The following is a 27,471-nucleotide window of genomic DNA, read 5'->3' as shown; positions in this document are numbered from 1 at the left end:
GTAAGCTAGCAGAGGTTTTGCTCAGAGTTCCAGGACTTGCTTCCATTAAGTATATCTGCTTTCATTTAGGACACAGATTTATCTCTGAACTAATCACCACATACTAAAAAGTCTGGATGAAACAAGCTCAGCTGAAGTAGTTGGTCTGAAAGTGACAACAGTGTTCCCCACCTAAATCAAGCTCAGCAGGGTTTAGTAAAGGACAGGGGGATAGAGAGAGCATAGCAAAAAAAACAAATGCCAATACCTTGGGGGGGGGGTGAACTTCTTACAATGGCTGCAAGGCCCTGCATCTAGCTCACATCTATCCCTACAAGTCCATCTTGACTGATTTTGTCTGTATCTCACTAAGTTCCAACCACCCTGCTCTTAATTCAATTCCTCAAACATGCCTTTTTTCTACCTGAGGGGCTTTGCCCATATTATTCTACTGGAATATTTTTCACAACTTACTTCATGGATAATCCCTCCTCATCTTAGGATTCAGAACAAGTATCACCCCCTCTGAGAGGCTGTCTCCTTTCCATGTATTCTCCATCTCAGTACTTTGAGATTTCCTTAGAAATATATATGACAATATTTCATTTATCACCTGTTAATTTTTGTCTTTCTTTTCCAAGTCCATGAGGAAAAAAAAAGAATTCATTTGTACCTTATGTCATTAGAAGGCTCTAGATGGAGCTCAAATGATTTGGATAAATGTACAGGTTAAAAAGTGAATAAGGGGGCTGGGGTTGTGGCTCAGTGGTAGAGCTCTCATCTAGCATGTGAGAAACACTGGGTTTGATCCTCAGCACCATATAAATAAATCAATAAAGGTACTGTGTCCATCTGCAACTTTAAAAATATATTTTTTAAAAAAGTAAATAAATCATCTATAATGAAAACAAAAGTAATAAACACAAACTAAACATACTAAAATTATTAATAGATGCAACTTAATTTGATCAAAAAACAAAGTGGCTGCTTGATGATAAGAACTAGTTTGAAAGCATAAATCAAGACTATATTTACTATGGGTAAGAAACCACTAATTGGTATATTTACTATGGGGAAGAAACCACTAATGGGTATATTCTAATATCCCTAGTTTAAAAGGGTAGCAGGCAGAGACAAACTGACTAGGTGTGTTGGTCAGTTTTTCATCACTGTGACCTGTCAAGAACAACTGAGGAGAGGAAAGATTTATTTTGACCCCTGGTTTCAGAGGGTTCAGTCTGAGGTTGTCTAGAAAAGAGGCAAAATATCATAGCAAAAGGAAAAATATCATAGCTACTCCGATCATGGTAGCCAATAAGCAGAGAAAGAGGGGCAGAAGGGGGCCACTACAAGAAATACCATTCCAGGGGTACATTCCTAGTTACCTACTTCCTCCAACCATGACTCAACACCTACAATTTCCACCACATCCCAGTAGTTTATCCAGCTACCAATGGATTAATGCATTGGATGTGGTCAGAGCCTCCATAATCTGATCACTTCCCCAAACCCACCTCAGAATACTGTTGCATTGGTGATAAAGGCTTCAAACACATTAGACTGTGGAGGACAAATCATAACACTAGGGAAGGTTGAAAGTACTGCCAGTTGGAGTCCTCTCTGCAATGGCAGATGAACAAGGAAAGTAAGGTTTAAGGAAAATCTGATGCCAAAACAGTGGTTCACTTTTCTGACCAATTTCCTATTCTGGGGATTTAGAATTGGCAAATATATTTCACAGTCATAGAACTAACATATTTGTCTTAAACATGTTAGGATCCATGAAGGAAAAAATATATACATATGAGCCAAGAATCATCATTCTAGCTCAACTTCTCACAAAAAAAAAAAACTATGTACCTGAAATGAAGTAACAAAGAAAAATGTAGAGTGCACTATTCTACAAGAAAGATTAGCAAACAAACCCCCTGGAATTAGCTCAAGAGCAGTGGTCAAGAAATCCAGGAAGAAAGCAAGAGAACAAAGCTCCAAAACTATAGCTATTAAGGATTTCACCCTCTTACCCCACCACGACTCGGGCCATTGGCCAGGTTGAAGGAAGAACACAAAATACATCAAAGAGGGCAAGAACACCACATTTGTCATTGTTTGTTACTGAGGGTACTTATATTATTTTCTGTCTATAATGTAAGCTATATGAAGACAGAAACCAACTCTACTCTAGTTCACCAATAAAACAGTGAACAATCCAAGTAGATGACAGAATACAGGTAAGCATTCAAAAATCAATTCTTAAATGAATTACTTAATGATCAAATAAATGAGTGAATACATAAACAAACATATAAATAATAAATAAAAACACATTGTAAGACTTAATGCAGAGGAAAAAATTTATATTACAACTTCTCTGCCCATTCAAAAAAATTAAATATTAACCTATGAAACAATCAGTAAGATAAAAGAATATGTAAGGAATTAAATTACCTGAAATTATGACAAAAAATAAGGACTAAAAGTATCATTTTCTAAAAAGCAGAACTGAAACTGAAGAAAAACATAAATGAGGCATGAGAAAAATCATTCAAATTTTAAAAAGTTTCTTCAATACTGATGAGAAAACCAAACATCCACATGCAAACAGAAAATGTTTAGGCCTTATCAAACTCCAAATAAACAAATATTAGCTGAAAATGGACAAAGTGAGGATCAAGTGTTTAAGGTACCAACTTAGAACCACCAAACTTGCTCGTGCCTTGATATTGGACTTCATAGTCTCCAGAACTATGAACCAATGAGTTTCTGTTCATTATAAGTTACCTCGTCTGTGGAATTTTGTTACAGCAGAAATGGACTAAGACACACCAATATCAGTGATATTAGTCACTTCTTTAAACATTTATAGAGCATAACATGATGTAAAACCCTTGGCTGCAACAATAAATATAACAGACACAATTTCTGCTTTCCTAGAACTTACAATATCATAGGAAATACATATAATGAAATGTAATCAAAAGAATCCAGCAATATACTAAAAAGATGATATAGAACAACTGGAGAAAGTTTCCTTCCAGGAATTCAGACATAGCTCAACATTAGCAAATAGTCACAAAATTCACTAACTCATTCAATCAAAGGACTAAGGTCATACAGCTTATCACCATGGATGCTGCATATACACATTTTATAAATTTTATTATTATTCCTGGATTTTTAAAGAATTATAAAACAGATATGTGAATTACTTAATGATCAAATAAATGAGTGAATATATATACAAACATATAAATGATCTAGTGCAAGAAAGCCTAGATCATGTTTAGTATCAGAAATAAGAACACTTTGGGGCTGGGGATGTGGCTCAAGCGGTAGCGCGCTCGCCTGGCATGCGTGCAGCCTGGGTTCGATCCTCAGCACCACATACAAACAAAGATGTTGTATCCACCGAAAACTAAAAAAAAATTAAATAAATTTAAAAAAAAAGAAATAAGAACACTTTCCAATAAAATCAGAAATGAAAATAAAGACTCCCAATATTTTACATTCCCAAAAATGTACACAAATATAATCTTTAAAATTTAACTGAATTTTATTAAACTTTTTCATGTGTAATAAGTAGGATTTTTTGAAGTTTTTTATTGGTTCTTTTTAGTTATACATGACAAGAGGATTCATTTAACATAATTTTATAAAAGAGTGGAATATAATCTGTTCTAATTCAGTCCCCAGCATTTCCCCTTCCCTTCTTCCTCCTCCTGTTCCCTTCCCTCTATTCAGCCAATCTTTCTGCTATTTACTTATTTTTTAATTAGTGTCTTATGGATGTTCACAATGGTAACATTCACTGTAGTATATTATATATATATATAATATACTACACTGTAGTATATTATATATATATATATATGAAATTTAGGCCACATTCATTTCACTGTCTTTCCCTATCCCATCTTTCTTCCCTTCCCTTCATTCCCCTTTATCTACTCCAGTGATTTTTCTTCTATTTGTTTTTGTTGTTGTTATTGTTGTTGTTTTTCTTTTTAGTTACATATGATCGTAGAGTCTATTTAGACATATTTACACAAATATGGAGTATATCTTATTCTAATTAGGATCCCAGTCTTTTGTATGTACACAATATTGAGATACATTGTGGTGTATTCATATACGTACATAAAAAAGTTATGTCCCATTGATTTCACTGTCTTTCTTATTCCTATCCCCACTCCCTTTCTTCATTCCCTTTGCATAATCCACTTAACTTCTATTCGTCCCCTCGCCACCCTTGTTGTGTGTTAGTATTGACATATCAGAGAGGACATTCAACCTTCGGTGTTTTGGAATTGGCTTATTTCACTTAGCGTGAAAATCTCCAGATCCATCAATTTATTGATGAATGTCATAATAAATTCTTCTTTGTGGCTGAATAATAATCCATTGTGTATATATACCAAATTTTCTTTATCCATTCATCTGTTGATAGGCACCTAGGTTGGTTCCATTACTTAGCTATTGTGAATTGTGCTGCTATAAACACTGATGTGACTGCATCATTGTAGTATGCTGATTTTAAGTCCTTTAGACATATACTGAGGAGTGGGATAACTGGGTCATATGGTGGTTCCTTTCCAAGTTTTCTAAGAAATCTCCATACTGCTTTCCATATTAGCTGCACCAATTTGCAGTCCCTCCAGAATATATGAGGGTGCCCTTTTCCTCACATTCTCACCAACATTTATTGTTACTAGTATTCTTTTTTTATTGCAGTGGGGGGATGGGTGGATATCAGGGATTGAACTCAGGGGCACTCGACCACAGAACTACCTCCCTGGCCCACATCTCTAGCTTTATTTTGTATTCTATTTAGAGACAGGATCTGAGTTGCTTAATGCTTTGCTTTTGCTGAGACTGGCTTTGAACTTGTGATCCTCCTGCCTCAGTCTCCTGAGCTGCTGGGATTCCAGGCATGCACCAACCACACCCAGGTTGTTACTTGTATTCTTGATAGTTGCCATTCTGACTGGAGTGAGGTGAAATCTCAGGGTGCTTTCAATGTGCAATTCTCTAATTGCTAGAGATGTTGAACATCTTTTTATATATCTGATGACTGATTGTATTTCTTTCTGAGAAGTGTCTACTTAGTTCCTTGGCCCATTTATGGATTGAATTGTTTTTTGGTGGTTTTTTTTTTCCTATTTTTGTTGGTGGTGGCGCTGGGCATTGAACCCAGGACCTAATGCATGTGAGGCAAGCACTCTACCAACTGACATATATTCCCTGCCCCAGTATTAGGCTTTTTGAGTTCTTTGTATATCCTGGAGATTAATGCCTTATCTGAGGTGCAGGTGGCAAAGATTTTCTCCCATTCTTGAGGCTCTCTCTTCACACCCTTGATTGATTCCTTTACTATGAAGAAGATTTTTAGTTTGATACCATTCCATTTATTGATTTTTTTTATTTTACTTCTTGCACTTTAGGAGTCTTGTTGAGAAAGCTGGTTCCCAAGCCCACATGATGGAAAGTTGGGCCCAGGTGCATGGTTTTTGGTCTAATACCTAAGTCTTTAATCTACTTTTAGTTGAGTTTTGTAAAGGGTAAGAAAAAAAGGGTTAAATTTTTTTCTACTAAATATGGATTTCCAGTTTTCCCAGCACTACTTGTTGAAAAGGCTATTTTTTCTCCAATTATGTTTTTGGTGCCTTTGTCTGATATTACTGTATTTATGTGGGTTTGTCTCCGTATCTTCTCTTCTATTCCATTGGTCTTCATGTCTGTTTTGCTGCCAATACCATGCTGTTTTTGTTATGATACCTCTGTACTATAATTTAGGGTCTGGTATTGTAATGCCTCCTGCTTCATTTTTCTCATTAAGGACTGCTTTGGCTATTCTGGGCCTCCTGTTTTTCCAAATAAATTTCATGCTTTTTCTATTTCTATGAAGGATGAAGAATTTTAATATGAATTGAATTAAATCTGTATAGTGCTTTTGGTAGTGTGGTCATTTTGACAATATTAATTCTGCCTATCCAAGAACATGGGATATCTTTCCATCTTCTAAGGTCTTCTTCAATTTCCTTCTTTAGTGTTCTATAGTTTTCATTTAGAGGTCTTTCACCTCTCTTGTTAGATTGATTCCCAAGTATTCTTTTTGAGGCTATTGTGATTGGGATAGTTTTCCTAATTTCTCTTTCAACTGATACATCATTGGTGTACAGAAATGCAATTGATTTGTGGGTGTTAATTTTGTATCCTGCTACTTTGCTGAATTCATTTATGAGTTCTAGAAGTTTTCTGGTACAGTTTCTTAGGTCTTCTAAATATAGGATCATGTTAGGCTGGGGTTGTAGCTCAGTGGTAGAGTGCTTGCCTTGCACACGTGAGGCACTGGGTTTGATCCTCAGCACCACATAAAAATAAATAAATAAAATATTGTGTTCATGTACAACTAAATATATATATATATATATATACACACACAAACACACACACACATACACACACACACACACACACACACACACACACACACACACACACAGGATCATGTTGTTGGTAAATAGAGATAGTTTGAGATCTTCTTTTCCTATCTGTATCCCTGATTGCTTGATTGCTCTGGCTAGAGTTTCAAGAAGTATGTTGAACAGAAGTAATGAAAGTCTTCTATTCCTTTTTTTTTAATATTTTATTTTTTAGTTTTAAGTGGACCCAATATCTTTATTTTTATTTTTATGTGGTGCTGAGAATCGATCCCAGTGCCTCACGCATGCCAGGCGAGCATGCTACCACTTGAGCCACATCCCCAGCCCCTTCTATTCCTTTTTTTAAAATCCTGTCTTCCTTATTTCAATTAGCTTCTTCATATCAGAAAAAACATTCTACCTTTGACTTTTTGGGCTGGAATTTTAACTAATCACTAGGAATTCCAACTACAGGTGTGAGTTAAAAGGAAAGCAGCTGAGGGCTTTTCTAGGCATTGTCGAATCTTGAGTTAGTCACCCTCTCTTTTACTATGGACTGTTTATGCATATGAAAAATAGTTTTAAATGTTTAAAGGAAGTTCTTCTATCCAGTGGAAGTAATTTCACAAACAGTATTACAATATGAACATCCTCATTCTCACAAAGATGATGTTGGGTAGACGACAATGAAAAAGTAAATTCCCTCTAAGGGACTGAGGTTGAAAGAAGCATAACACTGGCAGATGAAGCCACTTGAGTCCTAAATACATAAGACATTGGTTGAAAGGAAGATTTCAGCCAACAGGAATAAAGAAAGACATACCTCAAGGCTGATACCTCAAAGCTGTATTGAGACCCAGATCCACACATTATATATATTGTTGGATAAAAATGTTTTAAGTGTATAAAAATGCTAATTCTGTTGCCTTTCTGACTTGGCAGTAACCTTTCAATGTTTACCCTCACATTTTCTTTAAAATTAGAAATAAAAAGGATGTGTATTCATGATCATTATTTTTTCAATTACTGTCAATAAGAAATTCCAGACCATAATTTATAACACACCACTAGTCTACTAAAATATATTTTGAAAAATTAAATCCAATAAATACCAGAAATTATTTTTCTTTAAATTTAATATAGATAAACCTTTCCTTATATATGTACAATTTAAAAAGTTTAGGAAATTATAATATAATTTGTCTTCTCAACTTAGTCACATTAAATGTTCAACCTTTTGTCACTAACAATAATATTGAGAAAGGTTCAGAGCAATGCTTTTGAGTTGCATTAAAGACTTATTAAAATAAGTACAGCTATGTTTGAATGCAAGAATAAAAGCCATTTCAGTGATTAATCTATTAATTATTGAGATTTTCTACAGATGTAGCACAGATGTTAGGAATCCTTTGAGTCTTTGCATTCTTTTCCTAAATACACAAGTATGTACTGCTCACTGAAGCTGTCTGGAAAACTTTAAAAGGCAAGAAACATCAAATGGACAATCTCACCACCAAAAGATGACAACAGTATCAATCAGATTTCTTATTTATAAAACACCAACCAATCTGACATATGTAAATAGAACCAGATCTTATTACAAGCCACTAGACAATTCAAACATCATTGAGAGAATTAGAAAGACAGACTCAAAGTTAAACTTCCAGAAGCAAATACCCAAGGCCACCACAGAAATGGCATGATGTAGATATTATCTTTTCTCTGTTATTATCAAATGCCAGGAACCCAAGGTTACTGTAACTACTACTGTCTCCAATGCCAATGTCACTCTTGCATCAAGAATATGACAGTGAAAAACTACCATTGCAACTGCTTCTGTCATTCTCAAAAGCAAGACATAATTGCCACCACTCACCCATACCTTAAAAATGGAGATTTCACATAAGGGCCCTTCCTCTCACTTGCCAAAATCTTACTCACAGGGGGCTCTGACCTGATAAGTAAAGATAATTTGTCTGACTACTAAAAGAGACTGGATAATGTACTCATAATTTATATTTATTTAATTATCCTGACAGAAATATGGGTTTCTAGATCACAGAGAGATTTATAGTTACTCACAAAACATCTTCTATCAGTTCCCCCAACTCACTATGGAACAACTCAATGAAAGCAGAGGTCATGTGCTCAAATAGAAGGAGCCTGAAAGAAGAGGAACTCCAAAACTATGAATCTCAGAAATTATACAGGAACTGCTGGCACATCTATTCCTCTTATCCTGCAAGATGTAAACAAATTGTCTATGTGAGGAAGAAGGCATGGACAACCTATGAAATATAAGAAAATGGCTATGGGTTTTAAAACCCTTAAAGTGAAAATAAATGACAAGGGTCTTTTAAGTATATCACCTTTAGAATGCAAGCAAATGATACTGGGTCAAAACATCATCTCCAACTTCCAAAACATACAACATCCAAATGACCTTAAAGGAAGGGGCCAGTGCTTTGTGCTCAAAAAGACCTGAAAATGAATATATAATACACACACACACACACACACACACACACACACACACACACACACACACACACTGGGCTGTTTCCAAATACTGGAGAATTAAACTTTAAATTAAACTTTAAGCTCTAAGTTTCATATACAAAATCCACCAAAAGGGAATTCTCGGAAGATGATGATAGCATTATTGATGGTAACTACATCACTATTTAAAATTTTACATTTTTATCATTCCTGTTTTTTTTCTTACAGCATCTATACTTATATTGAACTAAAGATCATCTCATAGTATGCTTTGCCTCTGTTGAATATATACAATGGAATTATATTTATTTGAAGCTATACTGTTTGAAATGATGGTAGGAAACAAGGAGCCCCAACAATAAATCCCCACTTTACACTTATCCTAAAAGGCAGCTTGGAATGGTTTTCACAACATGTCTAAGACTCAGGGAGCTTAAAAACCACCACTCAAGACCATGATTTTTAAATCTAATATTAAATTGAATTACTATAATTAATTAAACCACTATCCTTTCCCACTCATTTGATAACTATCTCATTGTTAATTATTTCATCATATTAAAAGACATTGTACTCTTGAACCCATTAGCAATTTTTTTAAATTTTTTTATTAGTTGCTCAAAACATTACAATGATCTTGACATATCATACATTTGATTCAAATGGGGTACGTAATCTTAATCTTATTTTTCCATGTGTACAAATTGCAGGATCACATTGGTTATACAGCCACATTTATACATAGGGCCATACTAGTGTCTATTGTATTGTGCTGCCCTTCCTATCCACCCCTTCCCTTCCCTCCCCTCTTTCTACCCAATCTACTGTGACACGTTTCTCTCTCTCTTTTTTCTTCCCCCTCACACCATCTTATATGTAATTTTGCATAACAATGAGGGTCTCCTACCATTTTCTGTGCAATTCCCCTTCTCTCTCCCATTCCCACACACCTCTCTTCCCTATTTAATGGTAATCTTCTTCTCATGCTCTTCCTCCCTGCTCTGTTTTGAGTCACCCCCCTCATATCAAAGAAGCCATTCTGCATTTGTTTTTTAGGGATTGGCTAGCTGCACTTAGCATAATCTGCTCTAATGCCATCCATTTCCCTGCAAATGCCATGATCTTGTTATTTTTTAGTGCTGAGTAATATTCCATTTTGTATAAATGCCACATTTTTTTTTATCCAGTCATCTATTGAAGGGCATCTGGGTTGGTTCCACAGTCTAGCTATTGTGAACTGTGCTGCTATGAACATGAACCAATTAGCAATTTATTCCCAAATATCATGTCAAGTACAAATCTATTTTTTTCAAAAAGTACCACAATTGTCCCAACAGCATTTAATTAATAACATTCCTCAACTATGAAATCTCATCTTCCTCACATGAAGGTCTTTAATAACAGTACCACCTACTTCATATCATTTAGCAGATATATTATAGATGGTTTAACATCAAAATGTACATAAAAAATGAAAAACTAAAAATTAAAAAATTAGGAAAATATTAATGTAAATTTTGGATGTGGAAGAACCAAGTAAGAGAGAAATGCCAGTCTCCATAAAGAAGTAAACTGAAAAATCTAACCACATATATTTAAATTATTTCTACAGGACAAAATAAACTAGAAACAAAGTATAAGACAAAGTATGTGAAATGCATGAGACAAGAGAAAATGGTTTATCTTCTTTGAAAGAGGGCTATAAACTGGTAAAAATGATAAATAAACCCTTCCTAACCATCACAAAAAAATTGGCAAAATATATAAGTAAATGATTCAAAGAAGAAATATAACTAGTCTGTCTTATGGTTTGGATACGAGGTGTTCCCCAAAAGCTCCTATGTTAATACAAGAGGTGTGAGAGCTGTAACCTAACCAGTGGATTAAGCCATTTGATGGATTAGTAATTAGAAAGGACTAACTGGGTAGTAAGTGCAGATAGGCAGGCAATAGTTAAAGGAAGTATGCCACTAGGGCATGCCTTCAGAAATTATATATTATTCCCTGGAACCTCCTTTCTCTTTGTGCTTCCTAGCTGCCATGAAGTAAGCAGATGTCCTCTGTCAAACTTTTCTGCCATTATGTTCTACCTCACCTCAGGCCCAAATGGATAGAGTGTACAAACCACAGACTGAACCTGTGAAATCATGAGCTCAGAATAAATTTTTCCTTGTTTAAGTTGTTCTGGTCAGGTGTTTTGGTCACAATGATGAAAGGCTAACACAATGTGTAAGACTAAAAAGGTCTTCAGCCTCAATAAAAGAATGGAAATGAAAATTCAATTAATGAGCTATCAATTACTCATCAAACCAGCAAATATTCATAATATCCCTTACTTGAAAGTTTAAATGTGTATTCCTTTTGATTTTATAATCTTACTTTTAGGATAGTATCCTATAAAAATAAATATCACAGTAAATCTTGACTGAGGACAAATGTCAAAAGTGTTTATTTCATCAGAGGGAGATTTATAATTTATAATCTATACTATTTGAGAAAACACAAACATACATTTCTTTAGGGAAATCACTGATAACTTAATCCACTAGGTAGATTCATGTTATAGAATATTATGAAACGTAAATCAGATATTTCTGTGGACTGAATAAGATCCTTCCAAAATTCATTAATTCCTAACCCACAATGTGACCTTACTTGGAGACAGGGCCTGTGCAGAGGTAATAAAGATTAAATAAGGTGTTAAGGGTGGGGCTGTATCTCATAGGGCTTAATTAGAAAAAGAAACACCAGAGTTCTCTTTCTTTTCCATTCAAGGACATGTGCAAGTCAGAAAGAGAGCCTTCACCAGAAACCAAATTAACTGACATCTGGATCTGAATTTCCAAGTCACTAGAACTGTGAGAAATGAATTTCTGTTGTTTAAACCATCCAGTCTAGTCACAGCAACCCAAAAGGACTAAAAGCCAACTAAGACAGAGCTATATGCACCCATCTGGAGAAACACTCTCATGGAAAGGAAAATGGGAATAAATTTACATTGCATTATCATCTTATTTCTTGTTTATTTTTTTTATTTCAAGAAATAAATCAAAGATCCTCTATCTGTTAATATATGTTGATACAGTACACATGAATACAGGAAAAAAGTTAAAAGCAAACATAACATATTTGTAACTCAACACCTAAAGGTCTGGGGCAGGCAGTGGAATACTATCTAGAAGGATAGCAGAGATAATTACTTTTACTTTGCTTCAAAAAACAAGTTAAGCTGGGGCTGTGGTTGTGACTCAGGGGTAGAGCCCTCACCTAGCCCATGTGAAACACTGGGATCGATACTCAGCACCATGTAAAAATAAATAAATAAAGGTATTATGTCCACCTACAACTAAAAAATATATTTAAAAAATAATAAGTGGGCTGGGGATGTGGCTCAAGCGGTAGGACACTCGCCTGGCATGCGCACGTCGCTGGGTTCAATCTTCAGCACCACATACAAATAAAATAAAGACGTTGTGTCTGCCAAAACTGAAAAATAAATATTAAAAAAATTCAAAAAATAAATAATAAGTCAAGCAAATGCACATCCTTCTAAATCTCAGAAGATATTTTTAAATTTAAAATATATTTTGAGCTGAGTGCAGTGGCACAGGCCTATAATCGCAGCGGCTTGGGAGGCTGAGGCAAGAGGATCACAAGTTCAAAGCCAGCCTCAGCAAAAAGTAAGGCACCAAGCAACTCAGTGAGACCCTGTTTCTAACAAAAAATACAAAATAGTGCTGGGGATATGGCTCAGTGGTCAAGTGTCCCTGAGTTCAATCCCCGGTATACCCCAAAAAAAGGTATTTTGAATTTTATCTTCTTTAGCATCAAAAAATGATATCACATGATTTCATTAACTACTGAACTGTGTATTTCAATAAAAGTGCCAATTCAAGAAATATTATGGTTTTATATACTAACAGGTTTTATCGGCCAGGATACAATTTATAACTATATTCACTGAACTCTTAACTATATCAAGGAATAAGGCAAACAATTTATACTGCTTAAATGGTTAGAGTTGATCCAATGTGAGTTTATTTTCTTTTTTCATTTATGTAGACAGAATAAATTTTATATTGCTCTGTTAATTACTTTTCTAAGTGCTAATATATCCAAATACTGTATAGGTACACATGCCTCCTTGCAGAAAAAAATACTGGCTTTATATGAAGGAAACTTTTCGAGATAGAAATATTCTCTATATCTCAATTATGACAATGATTCAATTGTATTCATTTGCCAGAATTCATCAAATCATGTTTAAAATGGATAATTTATTGTATATAAGTTGTATCTCAATAAAGCTAATGTTTTAAAAAATAAAAAATGCAGAATTTATCTCAAATCATTTGCAATGTAAAGAAAAAAATATTCCTATATTATAGTTATTCTATATTTTTTCACATTTTCAAAATGTAAAGGGCAAAGAAAAATACTCAACACAGTCTTAAACAAAAAGTATTTTTCCAAAAATTAAAAGCATCAATCCTTTTTTTAAATGGTTGATGTGTTCTATGCCTTATACAATAGCACAATACAAAATGGGTCTTTCAGCCCTGGTATTGCAGGTCCTTTTGTAGAACAGTTATAACTCGAAGGTTTTGCATCAAAACTCTAGAAGTTTCTGCAGCCTATCTTTTTTTAACTTATTTATTTCATACATGACAATAGTGGAATGCATTACATTCATAATTATCCATTCACAGCACAATTTTTCATAACTCTGTGTATAAAGTATGTTCATGGCAAATTATGCCATTATACCTGAGCTCTCTTATTGATTTTTTTTTTGCATTACAATTCTTAATATACCTTTATACCACAATTTATCATATCTCTGTTTGTATAAAAGGTATGTTTAGCAAAGGAAAATATACACACTAAGACCCAAAACACACATAATATTTACTTACCAGGATATCAGAACAGGCATATATATTCAGGTTAGGCATAACTGTTCAGGCATTAGGTATACCTATACAGTTAACAGTTCCTAAATTACCACACATACCAGGAATGTGCAGTTTCCTTTCCTACTTCAAAGCATCACCTAGTAATCTTGTTAAAATGAAATTTTTTAGTAGTTCTGAGGTGGGAACTGAGATTATACATTTCTAAGCTCCCAAATGATACAATGCTACTGCTGGTCCACGGACCACAGTTTGAGAAGGAAAGCAGAGCACATCCTTTCACATTCTGCTACTGTACACTTATCTCTACACAATTTATTATATTTCAAAATAAAAATTCCTAAATTTAAGGAACTACATTAGAAAAAAGGATTTGTGACATATAATTGCAAATTTCAATAAATTCTAAAATAAAATTAAATACAGATTTTTAAATTAGAATATGCTAGATTAAGCACAATATATTGAATTAGAATGCAGAAGATACAGATTCTACTACAAATTCTCCATTTAACTGGGTCATTTATTGCTGGTTGGTAGCTTCCACATTTTTGAAATCTGAGGATTAATCTTTAAGATTCCTTCCAGTTCAAAAATTAATATAATTATATTATTACTTACCAAGGGATTTGAGAATTTCTCCCAATAAGAGAAGTAAGATCACAGTTAAGAACTGAATAAAGAACAAATGGGGGGCTGGGGATGTGGCTCAAGCGGCAGCACGCTCACCTGGCATGCGTGCGGCCCGGGTTAGATCCTCCAGCACCACGTGCAAACAAAGATATTGTGTCCGCCAATAACTTATAAATAAATAAATATTTTTAAAAAAAGAAAAGAACAAATGGAAGAAGCACAGGGAATTCCATGCCTAGAAATTCTGATAACCATTTTTAAATTTATATATATATATATATATATATATATATATATATATATATATATATATATATATATATCATAGCGCCTACCACATCCTATTTATCACCTAGACACAAACAACAAATAAAAGCAAATGTGTTCAAGCTAACTCCACTTCTATATGTAAATACTACCTACAGGTTCAGAAATTGCCCTGATTGCCTATGAAGAATACAAAACACTATAATAAATGAACCAGAAAACTCTAGAAAGTACAAATATGTCAACAAATTTAACAATGGTATATAAATTATAAAGTAAATCACTGATATGGGAGGCCTTTGGTATTATGGATTTAACATTCAACTGTTCTAGCTGTATCACAAGGTCACTAAAGTTTTACAATTACGTATTTTGCCATGGCACTAATATAAGGATGATACTGGAAACTACAAAACAGAAGTCATTTAACAAACACCTAGTACAACAGGCTACTCAAAATCTATATGTCAATGAGGCAGCACTGCTCTCTACTTTTCCAGAATTTTTTACATTATCAACTCAGTTGAAGTGGGAAAAAAATATAAAAGCTTTCTTTTGATGTGGAAAAAGGGGCATTAAAAAGTAAACCAACTCCCCAATGCTGATACAAATATTAAAAGAAAATAGTTTTGTATGAAACAAAAAGGACAATAATGAATTTGGCAAGATATCAAATATGTAACATAAACTAGTCCATAATAACTGTATGTGGACAAAAGAAAAAGTTGTCATGAAAATCTCTTATCTAATGTGTGCTCCCAATAGTACTCTGCTTAGCAAGTAAGAAATTACGCTTTAGTAGATGTCGTTAAGACAGCAAAGCAAGGATATGCAAATACTCCATGGAAATATATTCATGAAGAAAGCCAGGGACTCTGCAAACATTTCCATACTACCTTGGATTTATTTCTAGCAAATGTCAAAAGTCTCATGTGTTACATTCCTCTGAGGGAAGAGATTCACTGGCAAATGGTCTGCATATGTTCAAAGTTCAGATTAAAAGGAGGCTAAATTAATAGGTTTGAATCACAATTCTTTCATTCCTTAATTATGTAAGTATGAAGTTCACATATGGTTACTTGCTTATTAGAAGAAAAAAAATATTTTTTTTCTATAAAGAAAGCAATACAACAGGCTGTGGTGGCACAACCCTATAATCCCAGCTACTTGAAAGGCTGACGCAGGAGGATTTCAAATTTAAGGCAAGCCTAGACAACTTCAGTGAGACCCTTTGTCAAAACAAAATTTATTAAGAAGGGCTAGGGTGTACCTCAGTGGTACAGCATTTGCCCAGCATGCCCAAGACCCTCAGTTCAATCCCCTCCCCTAAAACAAGAACAACACTCTGGACTTTAATATTTGATGCTAATTTTTGTTTTCATTCCAACATTTTTCACTTATGTATTTGGAGCAAAATTTTTATCCTATTATGGAAACAAATGAGTCAATTAAATTAAGAGCAACAGCTAAGACCAATCTATGAAAAAACAGATGTAAGGCTATATGTGTACTGAAAATGGGATAAAAAGATAACAAATCGCATTTAGGAATAAAATCTAATTGATTTGTACTACAATGTTTATAAATTTTGAAAAATCAGACAAAAATTCATTTTATTTCTTGCTCTGTAACACTATAAAATAATTATTTTAAAATTTATATGGAGCACTATCTTTAATTCAACCAAGGAATGTATAAGCAAGCATATACCTTGATTTCAAATAAACAATTAATATGTAGCAGACTATAGTATCTAGAGAGTCTATTGTCTGCCCAGACACCTGTTTAAGTCACCTTTCTGATAACAACAGCTCATGTACTCTGAGGAACTTCCTAATTCAGGCAGTTCTCTTAATATCATTCTCCATCAACCCTAACAGCAGGGACATCCAGGATTCTACTGTGGGAAAGAGAAATCATCTTTGGATTAGGCCAAATTAAAACAGGATTAATCTGCTGCATCCTACAGACAACTTCCAATATAAGGTGAGAAGTCCATTCATAAGAGAAAAATAGATTAAAACAAAAGAAAGCAAACCTCAAAAACAGAGCTGTTTGATAACCAGATCTAGCACAGCTTGAGACATTTCTAGCTACTTGGAGCTTCCCAGGTATATGACCTATATAATACTTCCTTTCATGTTTCAGTTAGTTAAAGTTGAATTTCTGTCAATTACACATAAAATGGTCATTTTTTTTACTTATTTGTTTTTTTTTTATTGGTTGTTCAAAATATTACAAAGCTATTGACATATCATGTTTCATACATTAGATTCAAGTTGGTTATGAACTCCCATTTTTACCCCAAATACAGATTGCAGAATCACATCTGTTACATATCCACATTTTTACATAATGCCCTATTAGTATCTGTTGTATTCTGCTCCCTTTCCTATCCTCTACTATCCCCCCTCCCCTCCCCTCCCCTCCCATCTTGTCTCTCTACCCCATCTACTGTATTTCACTTCTCTCCTTGTTTATTTACCCATTCCCCTCGCAACCTCTTATGAGTTCTTTAGTATAACAATGAGCGTCTCCCTCCATTACCATGCAATTTCTCTTTTCTCTCCCTTTCCCTCCCACCTATTGTATCTGTTTAATGTTGATCTTTCCTTCCTGCTCTTCCTCCCTGCTCTGATCCTGGTTATTCTCATTATATCAAAGAAGACATTTGGTATTTGTTTTTTAGGGATTGGCTAGCTTCACTAAGCATAATCTGCTCTAGTGTCATCCATTTCCCTGCAAAATCCATGATTTTGTCATTTTTTAGTGCTGCGTAATATTCCATGGTGTATAAATGCCACATTTTTTTTATCCATTCATCTATTGAAGGGCATCTGGGTTGGTTCCACAGTCTAGCAATTGTGAATTGTGCCGCTATGAACATCGATGTGGCAGTATCCCTGTAATAAGCTCTTTTAAGGTCTTCAGGGAATAGTCCGAGAAGGGCAATAGCTGGGTCAAATGGTGGTTCCATTCCCAGCTTTCCCAGGAATCTCCATACTGCTTTCCAAATTGGCTGCACTAGTTTGCAGTCCCACCAGCACTGTACAAGAGTACCCTTTTCCCCACATCCTCGCCAGCACTTGTTTTTGTTTGAGTTCATAATGGCTGCCAATCTTACTGGAGTGAGATGGTATCTTAGGGTGGTTTTGATTTGCATTTCTCTGACTGCTAGAGAAGGTGAGCATTTTTTCATATATTTGTTGATTGATTGTATGTCCTCCTCTGAGAAGTGTCTGTTTAGGTCTTTGGCCCATTTGTTGATTGGGTTATTTGTTTTCTTATTGTTTAATTTTTTGAGTTCTTTGTATACTCTGGATATTAGGGCTCTATCTGAAGTGTGAGGAGTAAAAATTTGTTCCCATGATGTAGGCTCCCTATTTACCTCTCTTATTGTTTCTCTTGCTGAGAAAAAACTTTTCAGTTTAAGTAAGTCCCATTTATTGATTCTTGTTATTAACTCTTGTGCTATAGGTGTCCTGTTAAGGAATTTGGAACCCGACCCCACAATATGTAGATCGGAGCCAACTTTTTCCTCTATCAGGCGCAGAGTCTCTGTTTTGATATCAAGCTCCTTGATCCACTTTGAGTTAACTTTTGTGCATGGCGAGAGAAAGGGATTCAGATTCATTTTGTTGCAAATGGATTTCCAGTTTTCCCAGCACCATTTGTTGAAGATGCTATCCTTCCTCCATTGCATGCTTTTAGCTCCTTTATCAAATATAAGATAGTTGTAGCTTTGTGGATTAGTCTCTGTGTCCTCTATTCTGTACCATTGGTCCACCCGTCTGTTTTGGTACCAGTACCATGCTGTCTTTGTTACTATTGCTCTGTAATATAGTTTGAAATCTGGTATCGCTATACCGCCTGATTCACGCTTCCTGCTTAGAATTGCTTTTGCTATTCTGGGCCTTTTATTTTTCCATATGAATTTCATGGTTGCTTTATCTATTTCTACAAGAAATGCCGTTGGTATTTTGATTGGGATTGCATTAAACCTATAGAGAACTTTTGGTAATATCGCCATTTTGATGATGTTAGTTCTGCCTATCCATGAACAGGGTATATTTTTCCATCTTCTAAGATCTTCTTCTACTTCTCTCTTTAGGGTTTTGTAGTTTTCATTGTATAGATCTTTCACCTCTTTTGTTAGGTTGATTCCCAAGTATTTTATTTTCTTTGAGGATATTGTGAATGGAGTGTTTTTCCTCATTTCCATTTCAGAAGTTTTGTCGCTGATATACAGAAATGCCTTTGATTTATGCGTGTTAATTTTATATCCTGCAACTTTGCTGAATTCATTTATTAGTTCTAGTAGTTTTTTTGTGGACCCTTTTGGTTCTTCTAGGTATAGAATCATGTCGTCGGCAAAAAGTGATAATTTAAGTTCTTCTTTTCCTATTTTTATGCCTTTAATTTCTTTCGTCTGTCTAATTGCTCTGGCCAGTGTTTCGAGAACTATATTGAATAGAAGTGGTGATAAAGGGCATCCCTGTCTTGTTCCAGATTTTAGGGGGAATGCCTCTAATTTTTCTCCATTGAGAATGATGCTAGCCTGAGGCTTGGCATAAATAGCTTTTACAATGTCGAGGTGAGATCCTGTTATCCCTAGTTTTTCTAGTGTTTTGAACATAAAGGGATGCTGTACTTTGTCGAAAGCTTTTTCTGCATCTATTGAGATGATCATATGGTTCTTATCTTTAAATCGATTGATGTGGTGAATAACATTTATTGATTTCCGTATATTGAACCATCCTTGCATCCCAGGGATGAATCCTACTTGATCATGGTGTACAATTTTTTTGATGTGCCTTTGTATCCGATTCGCCAGAATTTTATTGAGGATTTTTGCATCTAGGTTCATCAGAGATATTGGTCTGTAGTTTTCTTTCTTTGAGGTGTCTTTGTCTGGTTTCGGAATCAGGGTGATGTTGGCCTCATAGAATGAATTTGGCAGAGCTCCCTCTTTTTCTATTTCCTGAAATAACTTGAAAAGTATTGGTATTAATTCTTCTTTAAAGGTTTTGTAAAACTCCGCTGTATACCCATCCGGTCCTGGGCTTTTCTTGGTTGGAAGTCTTTTGATTGCTTCTTCTATTTCATCTATTGATATTGGTCTGTTTAAGTTGTGGGTATCCTCCTGACTCAGTCTGGGCAAATCATATGACTTAAGGAATTTATCGATGTCTTCACTATCCTCTATTTTATTGGAATATAGGTTTTCAAAATAATTTCTAATTGTCTTCTGTATTTCTGTTGTGTCTGTTGTAATATTGCCTTTTTCATCCTGTATGTTAGTAATTTGAGTTCTCTCTCTTCTTCTCTTCGTTAGCAGGGCTAGGGGTCTGTCAATCTTATTTATTTTTTCAAAGAACCAACTTTTAGTTTTGTTAATTTTTTCAATAGTTTCTTTTGTTTCAATTTCGTTGATTTCCGCTCTGATTTTAATTATTTCTTGCCTTCTGCTACATTTGCTGTTGTTTTGCTCTTCCTTTTCTAGGGCTTTGAGATGGAGTGTGAGCTCATTTAGTTTTTCCTTTTTTTGAGGTATGACCTCCAGGCGATGAATTTCCCTCTTAAAACTGCTTTCATTGTGTCCCATAGATTCCGATATGTTGTGTCTGTGTTTTCATTTATCTCTAAGAATTTTTTGATTTCCTTCTTTATGTCTTCTGTAACCCATTGATCATTCAGTAACATATTGTTCATTTTCCATGTGATGTAGGATTTTTCCTTCCTTCTTTTATCATTGATTTCCATTTTCATTGCATTATGATCAGATAAAATGCATGGTATTATCTCCACCCCTGTATATTTACTGAGGGATGCCCTATGACATAATATATGGTCTATTTTTGAGAAGGATCCATGTGCTGTTGAAAAAAAAGTATAGCCACTTGATGTTGGATGATATATTCTATATATGTCAGTTAAGTCTAGGTTGTTGATTGTGATATTGAGTTCTATAGTTTCTTTATTCAACTTTTGTTTGGAAGATCTGTCCAATGGTGCGAGAGGTGTGTTGAAGTCACCCATAATTATTGTATTGTGGTCTATTTGATTCTTGAACTTGATGAGAATTTCTTTCATGAACGTCACAGTCCCATTATTTGGTGCATAAATATTGATGATTGTTATGTCTTGTTGGTGAATGGTTCCTTTTAACAGTATATAATGACCTTCCTTATCCCTTTTGATTAATTTAGTCTTGAAGTCGATTTTATTCGATATGAGGATGGCCACACCTGCCTGCTTGCGAGGTCCGTGTGCGTGGTATATTTTTTCCCAACCTTTCACCTTCAGCCTGTGTATGTCTTTTCCAATCAGATGCGTCTCCTGGAGGCAGCATATTGTTGGGTTTGTTTTTTTAATCCATGTTACGAGCCTATGTCGCTTTATTGGAGAGTTTAAGCCATTAACGTTTAGAGTTACTATTGATGTATGGTTTGTACTTCCAGCCATGTTTGATTATTTATCTTCTTTTAGTTTGTTTCTCCTAGCTTAGCTTTCCCCCCGCCCTCTGGCTTTATAGAGGCATTTCCCACTGATGGTTTTGGTTATTGTTTTTCATTTCTTCCTCATGTAATGTTTTGCTCAAGACGCTTTGCAATGCTGGTTTTCTGGCTACGAATTCTTTTAGTTTTTGTTTATCCTGAAAGATTTTTATTTCGTTGTTGTACCTGAAGCTTAATTTTGCTGGATACAAAATTCTTGGTTGGCAACCATTGTCTTTCAGTGTTTGAAATACGTTGTTCCAGGATCTTCTCGCTTTTAGCGTCTGTGATGAAAAATCCGATGTTAACCTTATTGGTTTACCCCTAAATGTAATCTGCCTCTTTTCTCTTGTAGCTTTTAATATTTTCTCTTTGTTCTGTATGTTGGATATCTTCATAACAATGTGTCTTGGCGTTGGTCTACTGTGATTTTGTGTGCTCGGTGTCCTGTATGCATCTATAATTTGTATATCTGTTTCCTTTTTTATTTCTGGAAAGTTTTCTGTAATTATTTCATTCAGCAGGTTACTCATTCCCTTGGTATTAATCTCTGTGCCTTCTTCTATCCCGATGACTCGTAAATTTGGTTTTTTTATATTATCCCAAATCTCTTGGATGTTTTTCTCATGATTTTTTACCAGCCTATCTGAGTTGGCTAGACTCCTTTCAAGATGATATATTTTGTCTTCATTATCTGACGTTCTGGCTTCTACTTGTTCCACTCTGTTGGTGATACTCTCGATTGAGTTTTTAATTTGGTTTACCGTTTCCTTCATTTCCAGAATTACATTTTGATTTTTTTTAATAATCTCTTTCCTGATAAAGATGCTTAACTTCTTCTTTTATCTGTTTCTGTAATTCACTTTCAATGTGATCTTTAAGATTCTTTTCCATCTGTCTAAGGTGTTCCTTGAGTTCTTTATATGGCCATTTTTCTGATGACTCTAAGTCCTCCTGAATATTTAGGCTGTCCTTCATTGTTTGTACTCCTTTTCTTCCTTGCTTTTTTATGCTCATGTTACTTCTTGTTCTGTTTGACTGCTGAGTTACTGTTTATTCTTATAAATTTATTGGATGAATCCGCTGATGATTACGTATTCAGCTTCTCTGCCAGTAGCGAAGTGAAAGAGGCCTTTTTTACTTATTTGTGTCTATTAAAGCAGGGCCCTAACAATGTCTATTATGTAAAAAAATAAATTAATTTTTCTTCCAAAAAAATTGGAAAACAGGGCTACTAATGAACTGAATATTGTCATACACTAAAAATCATCACATATAAATGAGTAATGTTTCAAAACTTAGACAATGTTTAAAATGAACTAATTTTAAGTGTTACACAAGATAGTTCAGAACTCACTGTAAAAACCAATTATCAGTATCATTTTATAATTGTATCGATGTCTAAAAATAAGTCTACATTTACTTCAAAAACCAATACCTTTTTCAACTCAATTTATCTATTTTTTCATTTATATACATTCATACATCACTTAACCAATAGGAATTCATTCTGAAAAATAAATCATTAGACTATTTTGTTTATAAACACTGTGTGAAGGCTGGCATATGTTAGATACTCAGTGGTGAGCTCCTGCCTAGCATGCACAAGACCCTACATTCAATCCTCAGTACAGAAAAAAATCAATGTAAACACTGAATAAACATCAAAGAACGCACTTAAGACAGCCATGATGTCACTAGGCTGATATAATCTTATAAGACTGCTGTTCTATATACAGTCTGTCATTGACATTCAAGGGTACTTAATCACCATTCTTGAAACTTTTCTATAAGTTTCAAGTTATTTCAACATAAAAGTTTACAACTTGGTATGGTTAAGAACACAAGCCTTGGTCTAAACTAAGCAAGTTTACATTGCAGCTATAAAAGAGACACAAAATAAAAAGTAAGTTTAAGATCTCTGTGTCTCAGTTTTCTCAGCTGTTATCTATGTTTCCTCAACAGATATTAGTTCATAGGATCTGAAGAAACAGTAAATGAATTAATATATATAAAGCACTTGGAATTGGGACTGGCCCATTCAAAGCACTCAGTTCAGCAGCTACTTTCTAAAACTGTTTAGAACTTATTTAAGTATTATCTAAAAACTATGTCAGCATTTTGGTCAAAAGGAATCAAAGAACTTGAGATAAAAACTTCAGAAGTCAGGGTTTCATTGTTATTCACTAAGTGCATAGCTTGTATGCACCAACAGCAGAGCAGATGAAAACTACTAGGAATTCAAAGATAACATCATTAAAAATACATAAGGACTGAAGTTTTTCATTCATATTTTTTCAGCATATACAGCTCAAGTATACCAAAAAGAATGCATAAAATGCAGTTAATAAAATTAAAAACAATAATGAAATATTTATTGACTAGAGACTATATATTTTTATATTCATAGAACATGAACAAAAATCTATCATGTATTTTTCCACACAGAAATCATAAACTTAAGGGAGAGAGAAGGGAAAGCATATGGAAATGGTAGGAGACCTTCAATGATACACAAAATTATAAGAGGTTATGAGGGGCAAGGGGGAGGGGGAAAAAAGGGAGAGAATTGAACAACAGCAGAGGAGGTAGAGAGGGAAGATGGGAGGGGAGGGGAGGGGGGATAGTAGGGGATAGGAAAGGTAGCAGAATACAACAGTCACTAATATGCCATTATGTAAAAATGTGAGTATGTAACAGATGTGATTCTGCAATCTATATTTGGGGTAGAAATGGGAGTTCAAAACCCAATTGAGTCAAATGTATGAAAGATGATATATCATGAGCTCTGTAATGTTTTGAACAATCAATAAAAAAAAAGAAATCATAAACTTATTCAAAATACTGCATCCAAAGTTCTTGATCATAATTTAACAAAATCAGAAATAAAAATAAAAGAAAAAATATTATTATACTTGGTGATTAAGAACTCATTGATAATCCACAGATTAAAAGAAATCAAGATAATAAATTATTTCAATGCTATAGATAGAACAGTTCAACCCAAAATGATAGGATGCAATGAAAAGTTAAACTAAGAAGAAATACTGCAGCCTTCCTTCTCTTTATCATTAAAGAAGGAACTAGAAACTTTAACAAAGGAACTTAGTTATTATAAAAAGATCAGATTTGCTGGAGGTAGGCACATGCCTGAAATACCAATTGCTTGGGAGGCAGGAGGATCTTGAGTTTGAGGCCAGCCTGGGCAACTTAGTGAGACCCGGTTTCAAAATAAAAAGGAATGGGGATATATATAGCTCATTGGTGAAGCACCTCATGTTCAGGCCCCAAAACCACCACCAAAAAAAGAAAAAGTTGGATGGCTTAAACAACAGACATTTATTTCTCACAGTGCTAGAGGCTGGAAAATCTGATCGGGGTACCAGTATGCTCCAGGTCCTAGCGAGAGCTGTCTTTCTAGTTTGCAGATGAAGTCTTCTTGCTGTATCCTCTTATGGAAGAGAGAAAGAGAGGGACAGGGTAAAGAAATATATATTTTGTGTCTCTTATTTTAAGGGCACTAATTCCATCATGAGGGCTCCATGCTCACGACCTAACTATCTCACAAAAGCCCCATGTCCAAATGCTATCACACTGGGAGTTGGGGTTCCAACTTATGAGTGTGATAGGGGAGGATCAAAATTCAGACCACAGCAGTACTTGAAATTCAAATCTTAAATGATGCTGGGAAAACTGTACATCCTATAAACTAAAAATAAAAATATGCCCTATCTCTTGCCATATACAAAAAGTAATTCAAAATGAATTAAAGACTTAAATATAAGATCCAAAATTATAAAACTACTACTTGATGAAAACAGGGGAAATGTTTCACAAAATTGGTCTGGACAAGAATTTTCTGAATAAGATTTCAAAAGCACAAACAGACGCAAAAATAGATAAATAGGATTACATCAAACTGAAAAGCTTCTGTACATCAAAGGAAACAACAGAGTGAAGAAATAACCTATAGAATGAGAAAGAATATTTGCAAATGGTGCATCTAACAAAAGGAGTTAATATCCAGAGTATATAAGGAAACTAAGCAACTCCATGGGGATAAAAAAGAATCCAGTCAAAATTCCCAAATAACATTTATGAAAAGAAGATGTACAAATGAACAATAAGTACATGAAAAACAGCCCAAGATCACTAATTGGAGAACAGCAAATCACAACAGATATAACCTCACCTCAATTAGAATGGCTGTTATCAAAAAGTAACAAATGTTGGTATGTATATGGGGGGAAGGCTACTCCTATACACTAGGTGGAAATGTAATTACTAGAGCCATTATGGAAAACAGTATGGAGGCTCTGCAAAAAACTAAAATTGGAATTATCATGTGATCCAGCAATACCACCACTACCTATTATAACCAAAGGAAAGGAAATCTGTATGTTGGAAAGTTATCTGTACTCCCAGGTTCACTGCAGTACTATTCATAATAGCCAAAATATGGAAGTAATAAAAGAGTCCATCATTAGATGAATGGATAAAGAAAATGGGGTGTGTGTGTGTGTGTGTGTGTGTGTGTGTGTGTGTGTTTCTTGGGATACTGTTCAGCCATTAAAAAAAAGAACAAAATTGTGTAATTTGCAGCAACATGAATGAACATGGAAATCATGGTAAATAAGCAATATAAGCCAGGCACAGAGAGAAAATACCACATGATCACATTCCTCTATGCAATCTAAAAACAGCTGATCTCATAGAAGCAGACAGTAAAGTAGTGGTTACCAGAGACTGGGGAAGAAAAGAGAGATGGAAGGAGGAAGAAGAGATGTCAATGAATAAATTTACAGTTAGCAGAAATACATTCTGGTCTTTATTACACAATGATCAACAATAATGAAGGTATATTTCAAAATAGCTATACCAATGATTTGAATGTTCTCACCACAAAGAAATAAAATAACAAATGTCTGAGGTAAAGGATATGCTAAATACCTTGGTTTAAATATTACACAATGTATACATGTAATACATACATATGTACAATTATTTTGTGCCAATTAAAAATAAAAATTAAAATTAAAAATAAAACTGATGAAGATAGAAATGAATAATAAGCCAATCCCAAAAAACCAAAGGCTAAATGTTCTGTCTGATATACAAATGTTAACAACAAAGGGTATGGGGAGAAGAGAAGTTCAGTGGATTCAATGAAGGGGAATGAAGGGAAGGGAGGGGAGAATAACAACAGGAAAGACAGCGGAATGAATCAGGCATAACTTTCCTACATTCATATATGAATATAACAACAGTGTAATTCCCATCATGTTCAACCACAAGAACAGAATCCTAATTAGAAAAAGTTATACTCCATGTATATATAATATGTCAAAATACTCTCTACCGTCATATATATCTAAAAGGAACAAATAAAAAAAGAAAAAAATTAATGAAATGAAAATAAAGTAGCCATTATAAACTATCTAAAATCTTACTTTTTATTTTATTTTTTAATTATAGATGAACATAATAACTTTATTTTATTTTATTTTATTTATTTATTTATTTGGTGCTGAGGATGGAACCCAGTGCCTCACATGTGCTAGGCAAGAGCTCTACACTGAGCCACAACCCCAGCTGAAATCTTACACTTTTTAAAACTCAAAAAATAAAGAAACCTCTCCTAACTCTTCATGGAAAAATTATTTGTATGTGTGTGCACACAAGTGTATGTGTGTGTGATTAAAAACAAAAAACAGATTCCAGAGAAATTAAAATAATTATTTAAGAATATATGTTTGTATACAGCAACTAATGTAACTAACTTAGAAGAAAAACAGAATTCCTTAGAGAAATATAAAAGTTATTAAAAAAACAGATCCAAATACAAGTAAAAAGCTTGAATAATTACCACAAAAAAGTATGAACTCAAAAGAGTTCATTCCAAGAACAATTAAATGGCTCAATTTCAGAAAATATCATCATAAATAATTACATCAAAAAATTAAAGAATAAACCATGTGATTATAATAATGAGTAACAAAAAGTATTTTGTTAAAAAATTTAGTCATTTCTGGGCTGCTGTTATGTCGCAGTGGTAGAGTGCTTGCCTAGCATATGTGAGGCACTAGGTTCAATCCTCAGCATCACAAAAAAATAAATAAAATAAAAGTATAAAAAAATACAATAGCACTATTAAAAAATTCAATCATTTCTAATGAGAACTGGGTCATTTAGTGAGTAAATTATTCAAGTATAATCTTAATGAAAAACATTATATATACATAAAAATAATCCTGGAATACT

At 34.2% G+C, this 27,471-nt stretch overlaps 1 protein-coding gene across 1 annotated transcript in view; it reads right to left on the bottom strand.

Annotated features, from left to right (window-relative positions):
• Dtwd2 (DTW motif tRNA-uridine aminocarboxypropyltransferase 2) overlaps nucleotides 1-27,471 on the bottom strand; it is a 168,983-nt gene that overhangs the window by 111,135 nt on the left and 30,377 nt on the right. The gene's annotated exons all lie outside the window — the stretch shown is intronic.

This window comes from Ictidomys tridecemlineatus, chromosome 1 (genome assembly GCF_052094955.1).
Source record: "Ictidomys tridecemlineatus isolate mIctTri1 chromosome 1, mIctTri1.hap1, whole genome shotgun sequence".
NCBI classification, from domain to species: Eukaryota; Metazoa; Chordata; class Mammalia; order Rodentia; family Sciuridae; genus Ictidomys; species Ictidomys tridecemlineatus.
The sequence above is the reverse complement of the archived record's forward strand: the minus strand, read 5'-3'. Positions and strand labels throughout refer to the sequence as shown.